The sequence below is a fragment of the Orbicella faveolata genome, unplaced genomic scaffold (genome assembly GCF_042242905.1).
Source record: "Orbicella faveolata isolate gen_17 unplaced genomic scaffold, um_ofav_v1 contig_13, whole genome shotgun sequence".
Taxonomy (NCBI): Eukaryota; Metazoa; Cnidaria; class Anthozoa; order Scleractinia; family Merulinidae; genus Orbicella; species Orbicella faveolata.
The window spans coordinates 13,158,347-13,167,141 of record NW_028301540.1 but is presented as its reverse complement, the minus strand read 5'-3'; the positions used below and the strand labels follow the sequence as shown (position 1 = coordinate 13,167,141).

The 8,795-nt window shown below is 40.1% G+C and overlaps 1 pseudogene; it reads right to left on the bottom strand.

The window, feature by feature from the left end:
• Positions 1 to 6,131: 6,131 nt before the first annotated feature.
• LOC149115074 (uncharacterized) lies at positions 6,132 to 8,548 on the bottom strand (annotated as a pseudogene).
• Between the last annotated feature and the right edge of the window lie 247 nt (positions 8,549 to 8,795).

Here is an 8,795-nt window from a genome sequence, read left to right as displayed (position 1 = left end):
ATACCGCTCATATATTGAAACAAAGATACATGTATCAAAAGCCACTGAAAGTCCTTCAGATTTTCTTGCATTGAGACATGAGTGAAGAATATTTCTGGCAAATGTGTGCGTTTCGAGAAACTGAGAAACTTCTTGGAATCGACGATTTCATTGATTAGGTCAGGAACCCATGACCGGCTTCTCATTAGGTACAGGTCCACGGGCCCGTTTCTCGAAAGCCCCGGAAACTTTTCAGGCCCGTAAAGTCATTTTTAGTTCATTAGTTCATCGGTATCTTAAAAAGTGTAAACACCTGAAACTTCTTGTATGAAGGGAACCTCTGTTCATATTAAGAATATGTGAACAAAACAGCTCTGTAATCGTAAGGTTCGAGATTTTGCTATGGCTTTCCGGGCCCGAAAAGTTTCCGGAACTTTCGAGAAACGGGCCCCAGAAGTTGATTCATGTCACTCAAGGATCTGTTACCCACACGGCAAATAGGAATAAATTCATTCAAGTCCATGAATTTATTTGAAGATTCAGAGCAGTTCTTCCCTGTGGACTCAGGCCAGTGACGAAGTCTTTGATGAACAGAGAGCCAAGAACTCTCCCCGATGATAACAGCCCATATTCCGGTCCATTACTCGCACTTCCCGGATTGTACTTTCAAATCAGTCTGACCAGATAAAAAACAACACGCCAGTCCATGTGTTAAAAGTCGAGGTAAACAAATTTAGGAATAATAAGTAAGTAATTTCCGTAGTTTTAACGGTCATACCCGTAGTGACTAGCCAGAAGCAAGGTAGTTCCTGTTCCGGTCCTCCCCATGTCACGCACCCTCTCTCAACTCTTTCGTGACAGAGAAAGGGCCAGAACTGAACTAGAAGCAAAGAAAAAAAATTGAGGTGCGCAAGAATTGCACCACTGTTGCACACAACATTTTCTTAATTACGTTTGGCCACCTTGTGGCAACATCCAACGTCTTACAGGATATGTTTTCGAATTACAGCAAACCGGTATATAACGGCCCTGTATTAAGCGGCCATCCTCTATTAAGCGGCCAGATTTTAAAGTTCCGATTTATTGCTCATACAAACGCTGTATTTGTTACCTCTATTAGGCGGCCACCTCTATTAAGTGGCCGCAGCCACCCTGTAGCAGTCCTATGTTTGTCTTTCTTTGTTATTTTTATCTGTGGTAAGCGGCCACCATTGAACGGAAACTAAGCCACATGTCATTTCATGCGGTATTTTATTGTGTTTAAAATGCAATCCATCATCACTATAAAGAAAAACAAGTACAAAGCTACTGTAAGCTGATAATCGGCCGTTAAACATCGTTAACGCTTTCCAGATGTCCGCAATGTATTGAAGCACAGTACCATATCGTTAGACAACGCCCAGTGAGTATTTTTATTGATCCTGTATATTAAGCGGCCACCTGTATTAAGCGGCCAGTTCCCCAAGTCCCAAGAGTGGCCGTTTTATACAGGTTCGACTGTATTTCTTGCTAAGTTATTTGAACTAAAAACCTTGTTAAACCAGGGTCGAAGACAGGGCTCGTAAACTGAATCGGGCAGTAGTAGGTGGTATAAGATGATCCACAAGACTACGTGATAAAGTGTAAGTGGCACTAACTTTTTCAGAAGTGTAAAACACATTGAAGGTTAAAGATATACCAACATCTCATTAGTGGAATGCGCAGTGGCCTCATAGATAGTGCGCTCACCTCCGGATCGAGCGGTCCGGGTTCGAGCCCTGGCCGGGGATATTGCGTTGTGTTCTTGGACAAGACACTTAATTTACTTTTTTTTTTTTTTTTTAGCAGCTTAACTGGTCAATCCTCTATAGGTAAAGCAAAATCTCCTACATGATAAGAGATCGTCTTAGATAGGAATTGACACTACTAGAGCCAACGGATTTACACGTGTTTGGTTTGTAGCATCGGCCAGGTATATCATGCGTGACACAAAGCAGGGAGAGTTGGGGTGTGATTAAGTTGGTTCTACTTATGTCTCTTCGCTATTACAAACAATTTCTAAGTTAAATACTATTTTTAAAGCGTTTCAAACGTTAAAGACATTAATATGCTTGGACTGTGCTGTCTCAAGCGAACAAAAGATTTTTACCTATTTTGACGTGTTGCGTTACATTGCAAATTTCTAAGGGGCTAAATTACAATTTTCTCGAATTTTGATCGCTGTTCATGCAAAATTGCTTGCAGATCCCACAAAAATGAAACTGTATACATACAATTCGTTGACTGAACTGTCTTTTGCTAGAATATCAGACGATTTGAAGCACTACCGGTCAGCTTTTTTCCTCACTGAATTTACATAACTTTTGAGTTTTGTTTTCGTTAGAAAAGTATGTCTACTTAATCGGGGCTCAGTTCGCTCAGAAAACAAAAGAAATGAAAATAATCACTATATCTTGATTAAGGAAGAATCAATGTATCCATTTAAAGTTGAGAACGTTTCACAGCGATGTGAACGTCTGTGTAGCAAGAAGCTGAAAAGTGTACAATTTCGGATTATCGCGAAGTGAAATCTGAGCTTTTGGTACGGTGACCGTTTTCCGTGAATTTCTGCCGTTATATTGGATATTTCAAAAAACTAACTTGATTTCCTTCATTTACTTACCTAGGCCTTCCAACTGGCAAAATACGAGCGAAATCAATTTTTCGACCGTGGCCACGATCTCTTTGATTTTTAGTGGCAATTACTCTTAAGTCTTAAAGTGATCTTTGTTCAATTTATCATTCTGTGAATATCAAAATATTCATGTGTGTTACCCCCTTGATGAATATTGCTATAATCGGATGCTTCTAGGCTGCCGAGCAGCACACCATTTCTAATGAGATCCCTGTATTGCCAGCCAAATTTTGTCAGCCAGTCGCGATGATTTTGAGCGTGAGTGTTTCCAGCGGTGCCTGCGTACATGACCTCGGTACGCGCCTGTGGCTTCAAATCGGCTCAGAGCACGTATTCGCATATTAATTATGCCAAATTCAAACTTGTTTGTAGTTGGAAACATTCCAGGTAATATTTATCAAGATTACGAACGATTCAGGGACATAGGACGGCGTTGTTGTGTAGATCAGATTCTTGCTGAACGAGATCGACATTATCTTGATGCTCTTGAAAGTAAACCAGTCTCTGAATTATCTGCTCACTGTGGCTCGCTGGTTTAATGAGACTGAAAACGGATCCACTCAGCATATTTTCTGTCTAAAGTTATTGTTATTGTTTTTTTAAAGTACAAATCGCGGAGAAATCTTATTTGGATTCATTTAGCAGATTTACTGTTCCAAGTTATCACTATGATTATAGACTAAGAGTATTTACTCTTTCCCTTACTCTGTTGAGTCTAACACGAGAAAAAGCGCGAGAACGAAATAACTGTGCGCAATGCCGGGGACGAAAGGCGTGCTTATCGTCCCCAGGTTTTTGCGCGGCCATTTCGTTTGAATTTTCGCGTCACGCTCGACAAGGGACTACTCATATCGTTATTAAGAGCAATTCGCGAAGATCTTATATTTGTATCCATTCAGTAGATTTAACGTTTTAAATTCTAGAAATGAGTGTATGCCATTCGTTATGATGTAGTAAGTATTGCCTTCGGGGAGAATCCCATATAAAAAGGACGGGCTGCTCATCGGACATTTTGAACAGCACCCCTAGCTAAGAGGTACTAAAATCCTCTTTTGTGGGCGTGGCTTCTTTCACCCCTAAGAGGAACCAATTCTAAAACAACACATTGACTCCTGTGATCTTTTTTCGGCTCAATACCCTAAAAGGTACCGCAAAAACTCCCGCTGTAGACTTTTCAAGGATGGACACTCTAAGAGCTGCCAAAACAGCGTTTTGGTTGCCGTTCTTTTTTTTTACAGGAGTCCCCCCGGGGTGTTACCCAGTATCTGCTTGCAGCATTTAACGTGCAATTTCTAACCTCTCTGTTTTCGCAGTCCTATTTAAGAGTATTAGCACAAAGGAAGTAGCACACGCGATCTATAATTTTGTGATGATATTGAGTTCAAGGTCTTTGGTACAGTTTGGTGGAAATTGTAGTTCCTTCGTATCAGATGTGCTTGGGAAAAGACTTTTGTCCATGTCATTATTGTTTTTGTATGCTTGCATTTCCAACGTTGAATTTTTGAACGGGTTTGTACACAAACCTTTGAAGACAGTTTGCTCTGGCATGCACGAATTTGATACGTGCAATATAATAACTTTATCATGTCTGTATTAGGGAATCAATGTTATTACAGTTATCAGCGGTTTGACATACAAACGAGGCGAAAGGTACTCTCATCGACAACGAGTATGCGTCATCACAGTGTCAAAATGTTGTGGACTCACGAGGCGCAGCCGAGTGAGTTCACAACAAATTTTGACTTTGACAACAAATTTATGACTACTCTGATGACGCATATCGTTGTCGATAACAGTACAGACAACGCTAAACCACATTCGATATGTTTTTTACCACAACGTCAACGTCAAAGAAAACGTTTCTTCAGAGCGCGAGCTGAAAAAGGCATCGCGTGACACATTGGCGCAATCAGCGTTATCTGGACTCTTACCGACAAGGGCAAATTAGCCAATTAGATTGCGAGATTAGTAGCCATTGTGGCAAAATTTGCTTTGGATTGATCAGCTCAGCCTTTTTGAAAAATCGATTGTTTCAATTAATTATGGCAATGGACATAATTAAAATCCATATGCCCGGGGGCTTAGTTTGATATAGCTGTAGTTACCTTTTAGAAGAAAATGGCCATTTGTTGCATCACAATAACATGATCGAGAATCCAGGCCATACTTCATTGACAATGTGTCAGCAGCAAGACTTCCTCTAGGTGTTATTATCTGAATGATCCCTCCTGCTCCACCACCCAAACGGTACGTGTCACTTGGTTGATGTGCCTGTCCTCCATCCACAATAAGTTTTCCTGTCTCCTTTATTTCTACCTGTTAGTAAAAATCTGTCATTTTATTTGCAACAGCGAATATCCAACTAAACAAACAAAAATTGAATTGCATTGCCTAGCCGGCTGTGTGCTCGGCATCTCTGTCTAAATTTATTTTTGTGTTTGGAAAGTTTCAATTCGGAAGCATTACGTGTACATATTACCTTTTTATTCTTTTTGAGTTAAATAATCTTAAATAGATAACACCTGTATTCCCTTACAATATATTTTTTTTTACAAAATTATTTAACGATCAGAGTATTATCATTATTATCATTGTTATCACATAGGTGAATCGCATTAAATCGAACATATTGCTCTCAATCATCGAGGGGATAATAGGCAAACTTTCTACTTCTTCGGCCATTGAGACAAACTGAGAGCACGTGAGATAAATGTAACGAACTTACTAGCCGTTTTGTGGGCTTCGTATTAGAACACACGTAAACGGACTGTGTACCCTCAACAACAACAACTTCAACGACTTCATTTGTATCCCGCATCCATTTTAGTAAAGCTTATAAAAATTTACAAAAAAAACTGGCTGCCCTAAATAACCATAAGGGGTAGAAAAAAGAGAACCCATACTTTTCATAAAAGCGCTAGAGCGTAATTGACAATTAGATTATAAGCTCGAGATTTCTATGGGATGATAGTTATTACGGCGTTCGACCTCATAGACTATCAACTCATAGAAATTGAGAACGAATAATTGGAAAATTAAACGAGACTTACCTGTAAGTTGAAGTTTGATATGGATTCTATCCCATCATCACGAAGTGTAGAGGGATCACATGAGATTGCACCATCCAATCCCAGAATTCAAAATTGAGAGAGTTAACAAATGCGACACATAATTGGTCATAAAACCCTGGGTGGGTCCAGACAGAAAATATACAGGGTGGGCATGTGATCCCTTTACACTTCGTGATGATGGGATAGAATCCATATCAAACTTCAACTTACAGGTAAGTCTCGTTTAATTTTCCAATTCTATGCCATCATCCTCAGTGTAGGGATCCCATGAGATGTTGAGAGACAGCATTTGTGAACCCAAATATTCGAACTCAACAAGTTTAATGACCAAGAGAACTATCAAACAGGAAAGACTGTATGATCATGCATGACATATAAACTACAGTGTTCACAATGAACTATTTAAAATAGTAGTAGGATAAGTGCCTTGTTTTTGCCCCTCTTTCTGATAATACTGCACAAAGGTACATTTACTGGACCACCTGCTGTGCGAAGAATGGTTGTCAGAGGAACGTTTGCCTGAGATGCAGCAGAGCTAGACGCTGCCCTAATGCTGTGCGGTTTAAAACGACTCAGGTCAAACCCTGCGAGGCCTAAAGTGGTTTTAACCCAACGTGAAATTGTACTTTTACTAACTGACCTATAGGGTCTCACAAAACTGATAAATAGGTTTGTAATCTCGCCCCGAAGAGGTTTTGTCCGAGTTAAATACTGCTTAACAACTGAAACTGGACAAAGCCGTTGATCAGGAGAATAAGCTGGAAACTCAAGTTCATGATAACCTGGTCTGGTTTGTTTCAACTTGTCTCCTATAGAAACTTTAACAATGGAATCAGTAATAGACATATTACGAATATCGAGTAAGTGAACAGTTTGTATCCTCTGGGCTGATAAGAGGGTTAACAAAGTCACATTTTTAAAAGTTAACATTTTAAAGTCCAGTTTTCCGTTTGGAGATTGGCTTCTGAGAAAACTGAGCAGCAAAAGTGGATCCCAGGTAACTGTGTATCGTGGAAGAGAGGGCTTCTCTTGAAAAACCCCTTTCATGAACTGTTTGGTAAGGGGTAGTTCTCCAAAAGGAAGTCCAGCTTGAGGAGGTAATACTTGCGATAATGCAGATCTGGCAGTGTTGAGCGCACTGTAGCCTAAGCCCTGTTCAAACAATTCAGCCAAGAAATCCAGAGCCTTTACGGAAGAAACTGAGCAGGGATCAAAACCCCTTTTACTGCAAAAACTGTATCACTTTTTAAGGTAGACCTGGTATTGTTTTTGAGTGGTTCCTCTCAAGGAGTTGAGGATAACTGCTGAAGCTTTCTCTGAAACTCCTCTTGTTCGCAAAGAATCCCGGACAACCAGCATGCCATTAGTTTTAGCTTGGTGTGGAGTGGGTGTCTTAGATGACGATTTGTTGGAAGTGTCAGTAAATGAGAGGAACATGGTAGAAGAACTGGATGATCTACTAACATCCGCAGCAGACGAGGAAACCAGATCTGAGTGGTCCAAAGTGGGACAATGATTATAGCGTGTGATTGATCCTGCTCTGCTTTCTGTAGTACCCTGTTGATTATGGCAAAAGGAGGAAACGCATAAAAATTTTGCTCCTCCCAGGTAATTGAAAAAGCATCAATTGCAAAGGCTTCTGGGTCTGGTTTCCATGAGACAAAAGGTCTAAACTGAAAATTGAGTCTTGATGCAAAAAGGTCTATTGAGGGTTTACCCCAGAAAGGAGAAATCTTGTTAAAAACAAGTGGGTCAAGTTTCCATTCAATGTCTTGGTAGGTTTTCCTTGATTCGCTATCATCTATGACATTAGGTTTTCCTGGGATGTGGGCTGCGGTAATCCACAAGTTTCTTTCAATACACCACAGCCACAAATTTCTTGTTAGCTAATTGCATGAAATAGTTCTTCCGCCCATGTTATTAATGTAAGAAATTGCAGTTGACAATTTCTTAGACTAGGACAGAAAGTTTTAAGTGTGAAAAAACAAGCCAAAATCTCAAGATAATTAATGTGGTTCGTCTGTTCTTCCTCTGAAAAAAGACCTCCAGTAGACACATCATTCACGACCCCACCCCAGCCAGTCAAGGATGCATCAGAGTAAATAGTGACACTGGGGCTGCCGTGGGATACCCGATTGAAAATGGTATGTGTGCGTGTTATCCACCAGTTTAGGCCAGACTTTGATGTGTCTGAAAGAGTCATGACAGCATCAAAATTACCATTGTTGGCTTTTAAGGCCATTGTTTTGTCAAGCTCTAACTGTCTATAAAATAGTGGACCGTGCATCACACCTGGAAAACTGGATACCATTGAGCCAATCAGTTCAGAGACTTCCCTAATTGAGGGTGATTGTTTTCCACGTATTGTTTTAGCTTTTGTGACTAATTTTGTAGCCTTGCCTGGTGTCAAGGCAACAGTCATGGCAACTGAATTCAAAACAAAACCCAGGAAAGTGATTATCTGTCTTGGTTCAAAAACAGATTTCTCTTGGTTCAAAATGAACCCAAGATCTCCAAAAAGGTTGGTGGTGGCAGCAACATTAGTGTCACAATCTGCAAAGGTGCCTCTTTGAAGGTATGAGTCATCAATGTAACCCACATTTTCAAATCCTTGGGATCGTAGCGTAGCATAAACAGGTTTAAGTATTTTAGTAAATATCCTAGGTGTACTACTTAAACCATTTGGAAGGTAGGTATATTGGAAAAGTTGGTTTTTCCAAATGAATCTCAGATATTTCCGGTGATTTACATTGACTGGCACTGAATAATAAACATCTTTTAAGTCAATGGTAGCCATAAAGCAATTTGGGGTCATTAGAGTGATAGCGTTCTTAAGATTCTCCATTTTGAAATGGTGATATTCGACTGATTGATTCAGTTGTTTGAGATTCAGAATTAGGCGACGAGAGCCATCTTTCTTTGGGCGTATGAAAACATTAGAAATGTCCTCTCCAGTTGAGTGTGTGGATGGATTGAATGTATAGAGTGGGATGCTCACCTGGCTTCCCAATTGATCAGGAGCTACTTTGTGTGTTCCACACGGGCTCCTTTGTGTGCTTTGAATTTTGAAGGTGCTTTCCTCCGTTGTCCTT